The sequence below is a fragment of the Pleuronectes platessa genome, chromosome 22 (assembly GCF_947347685.1).
Source record: "Pleuronectes platessa chromosome 22, fPlePla1.1, whole genome shotgun sequence".
NCBI lineage: Eukaryota > Metazoa > Chordata > Actinopteri > Pleuronectiformes > Pleuronectidae > Pleuronectes > Pleuronectes platessa.
In genome coordinates this window covers 1,717,455-1,722,039 of record NC_070647.1, presented here as the reverse complement: position 1 = coordinate 1,722,039, position 4,585 = coordinate 1,717,455, and the positions used below count along the sequence as shown (strand labels likewise).

Here is a 4,585-nt window from a genome sequence, read left to right as displayed (position 1 = left end):
GTGGAACGGTGTATCAAGCCGAAGAACTTTGGAAAGGTAAGCAATGCACAGCTGCATCACTTCTCAGATGCTAGTGAGTGTGGATACGGCGCTGTTTCTTATCTGAGATTGAAAGGCATCTCTGATGAAGTTAACATTGCTTTCATGGTTGGAAAGTCCAGAGTCGCCCCCATGAAACAAACCACAATACCAAGGCTTGAACTCACAGCTGCTGTATTAGCTGTCAGACTAGACAAGATGATTACAAAGGAGCTTCAACTGGAATTGGACCAGTCAGTGTTCTGGACCGACAGCACGACGGTGCTTAATTACATTTCAAGTGAAACAAAGAGATTCCACACATTTGTAGCGAACAGAGTGGCTGTCATAAGAGAAGCTACAGAGGTGGCCCAGTGGAGGTATATAGGCTCTAAACAGAACCCCGCTGATGAGGCTTCAAGAGGACTGTCAGCTGATGATTTTCTGAAATGTGAACGTTGGCTCAAAGGACCAGAGTTTCTGCTGACTGAGGAAAGGACCTGGCCAAAACAGGAGGTAAACAAACCTGCCGTCAGCTTGGATGACCCCGAGGTCAAACAAGACCTCACAGTTAATGCTTGTGTTGTTGATGATGCATCCAATACTATGAACAAGCTTCTAACCTATTTTTCAGACTGGGAAAAACTCAAAACTTCAGTCGCCTGGTTTTTGAAGTTTAAAGACCTACTTCAACAGCTAAGGAAAAAAGGTAAAACATGCAACAAAGGACATCAACACAAAGCAAAGATAAATGTTCAACCATTGACACGGGATGACTTACATAATGCAGAACTGGAAATTGCACGCCTCTGCCAACAGCAAAGATTTCACAGGGAAATCTCCCTCTTGGAGAAAGGAGCATCATCTGTGCCAACCAACAGTGACATCTACAGGTTGGATCCCACACTCCAAGATGGGCTGTTGAGACAACCCAGTCTCATCAGAAAATGTTCAATGGTAACGTCGGTCCAAGTGGACCGACGTTACCATCTCACAATCTGGCCTCTCAGATTGTGAGATGGTAACATTTAGTCCTCCCATTGTTTTGCATTGGCGTGTTCTCACGTCACGTGACTCTCAAGCTCCCGTCTGCGGAGAGGAAAACATGGCGGAGATTCCTTGTTTTTTCAGATAAAAATATAATTTTGTAACTTAGTTTGGGCATAAAAATACATTCTGACACCATTTCTAGCGAGAAATGTGGTCTTTGCTTCCACAGTCTTCAGCCAGTTCGTGCTTATGATAAATATTTTAATAGTTATCACGCATGTTTTTATCGTTGCTATGATGGTTGCCATGGCACCACGGGCGCAGCTTGGTGTTTAAATCACAGTCCCTGCGTGGTGTCCTTCAGTGATCGTGAATGTTATGCATGTTATATAATAGTAATATTTGAGGCTAGATTACATCTCTAATGAGAAGGATCATGCGAGTCTGTTTATACCGAGGCCGGCCCGAGTGCGCGACCGGCCCGAGCGGCGCGAGCCGAGCGGCCCGAGTGCGCGAGCGGACCGAGTGCGCGAGCGGACATGACGTGTGGCTGTCGTAAAAACCCTATTTGTAAACAACCAGCCCTTTAACTCGGGGCTGCGTCATAAACACGGCGCGCTTGGAAGACCACGATGTCATCTTCCTTCTGTCAGGTAAGTAGTTTATTGTTTTTAAAGATCGTTACGATCTAGGTTTACAGTCCGAGTGCGGAGAGAGTCCGTCAATCCACACTATGGACGCTGTTCATCAGCTAATACGCCATTGTTAGCCACATGCTTCAGCCCACGGTAGCCTGTGCTACCTGGGAGGTGAATACATGGTTGTTGAAAGCAGTTCAAGACGCTTAGCTCATCATTGAGGGACGCTACAATATAAATATAAACATGAATTTGATTTATGAATGCTTTAGATTAATAAGGAGTGTATTTGTCTACCATTACTCCACAATATCAGGTCAATTTGGTTTAATGTATAGTATGCACTATGACAATAATGTTTCCATGTTATGGAGTTGCGATTCATTTTATAAAACAATTGCTATGTTCTGTTTTTTAATCAAGGAGGATCCAAGTGAAGCTACAGGAGTTTCATTAACGTCAACAACTTGGACCAAACAGTTTGTTTTGCTTGATGAAGAGCAGGAAGGGCAGCCTGGAGAGAAAGAGAAGCCGGGTTGAGCCCACTACCATCATCCACGTACCACGAGGAAGATGAGGGAGAGAAATGATCCTACCATTAAAGAGGTACTTTTAAGTTACATACCAGAAAAAACATTTTATATAATTTGCCAAATATACATTTTTATTAAATCCCCAAAGTACACTTGCTGAAATACAAGTTAATATCACACTGAAAGAATTTTGATCAATCATGCTTCCCTGCTGTGATTGTTTAACTAGGAAAACAACTTTTTCCACAGGAAGGCAAGTAAATTTAAGGAATACATGTGCAAAGTTTTCCTCTGTTATGTATAATGATGACCCCCATCAAACATAATGTTAGCAATATTTACACCTTTTAATTTATACTGTTTATTTCTGTCTACATGTGTGAATTTGCCTTCATTAGTTTCAGAAAAGAGCGATGATGTATCGGTCAGTGGGCGGCAGCACGAGACTCCGCAAACTAGTCTGTAAGCAAAGCAGACGAAGGCATCGAGGTTGCGGCCTGCCATCATTGTTATTTTGCTTAAGGGACTGAATATGTTTCATGTAGAAATATTAGCATTTCCCTTATATCTACCAAAACTGCTTGTTTCACAGACTGCAGTTTTGTTTTGATCCGATGTGGTGTGCAAATACAACCGTATCTGCAATGGGTTGTGGGGCATTAACATTTGTAACTCTAATTTTGTTTTGACAGACTGTGAAAAGAACGTTGAGAACATCACCACTCTACAGGAAGACACAGTCCAGTAATGGGTGTCAGAAGTTCAGTAGTGAACGACAGGTACTGTGGAAAAATATGTGTCATTGTTGTACAATGTCCTTTGACTCTGTTTAAACAAGGTTAACACAAAAAGGTTTGATTGTAAACTGATATCGGTAGGAATTCATGTTATTCTCCTCGTCAAAAGAAACAAACAATCCAAATTACCTGCAGAAAGCCCTTGATGGACGCTTCAGCTGCATCGTCAGACTGGTGAGACAGCAAGATGCCAACTTTAATGCCAATTTATTTGTGTAACATTCTGTGACCAAATGTATAGATAACTTTTTGTAGATTGTAAAAATAGATAACCCATTTATTACAAAAAAACTACACTAGAATTATCGCACTGCGTTGTATGACTCCGCTAACCAGAGCAGTGTCCGTCTACATATTTCTACATATTTTCTCTCATATAAATGACACTGTATCTCTTGACAACTGAAACCATAAGATGAGGTCAGTGTGGCCTTGACCTTTTTACTTTAAGACAAATACAAAGTTAGACAATCCGAAAACATGCAGTTATGCCTCCGGCGACTCGCTATTGCAGAGGCATTAAAACCGTAGTGTAGTAGATTGGATATTATTGGTGTTACATTGGACATCTTGTATGGGTACACCAAAAAATATATTTGGTTTCACATTCTAGATGGCAATAAGCAGAGTCATCAACTCAGGAAAAATATTTCTGTAGAAAAGAAAGCCTTGTATGTGTGTATGTATACATACACACAAACGCACAATTGAGACGTTTTTGTCTTTTATCATATATTCTCAGGCAGTACTGATGCATTTACTGAGACGGGACGTGAGGGCCTACTCTGCGTGCTCAGAGTTCAAGCCCAGCAGGCTGCAGCGGGCCTGACATATTCTGGAACAGCAGCACAGTCTTTGGATGACTCCTCTGAAGATGAAAACATGGCGAGGTACTTCTCCACTGATGAAGAACTGTGAGGGCTGTGATTAGCTACACTCTCTTGCTACAATGCTACTCATGCTACTCCCTGGCAGCCTTAGGAAGGCATTAGCTTGCTGTGTGGTAGCTGTTAGCTTCAGCATTTTTAGTTTTTAGTGGCCTGTCTGACGTTTATGTTAAAAAAAAATCAGAGGGAACCATCTTCATAATTTAACACTATGGTTTGTTTGTGTGTCCTTCAGTTCTTCTCAAGAGAAGCAGTACAGGTGTGCCTCAGCTCCACGGTCCCTCCTGCAGCCTCCGCTCCTGATGCTAACCTCATGTCTCCATCACACCAAGCAGCAGACCTGGATTGACAGACCTTTCTCCAGAGCTGCCCCCTCCCTCTGAAACCCCCCTCTCCAAAACACTATTTGTGTAGTTTTTAAAGTATTTTTTGCATGAGAATTGTTGATCATAACATTTCCAGCAGATGCCTTAATATAATGTTTGTGCACAATAAATGACATTGATCATAACATAATGGTATTTCCTTGCACTTCTACACCATGATATTGTCAGATAAGATGCTGATTACATTAAAGCAGTGAATGCTCTGCTTTAAGCAACATAAACACACAATGATTCAATGGATCTGAAGTAGAATGGGCACATTACATTCTGTAGAGAATGCCTCAGTTATGGAAGTCAGAAAATAACTTTCTTTATCTGAGGTTCCAGTCATTTATA

General features: G+C 41.7%; 1 long non-coding RNA gene across 2 annotated transcripts; it reads left to right on the top strand.

The window, feature by feature from the left end:
- Nucleotides 1–1,549: 1,549 nt before the first annotated feature.
- On the top strand, nucleotides 1,550–4,355 carry LOC128428779 (uncharacterized). Of its 2 annotated transcripts, XR_008333835.1 has the most exons (6): nucleotides 1,550–1,661; nucleotides 2,070–2,252; nucleotides 2,872–2,958; nucleotides 3,086–3,150; nucleotides 3,719–3,866; nucleotides 4,099–4,355. It is a non-coding gene; the product is annotated as an uncharacterized LOC128428779 (long non-coding RNA). The 2 variants fall into 2 exon arrangements; XR_008333836.1 differs by lacking the exon at nucleotides 3,086–3,150.
- Nucleotides 4,356–4,585: the final 230 nt, after the last annotated feature.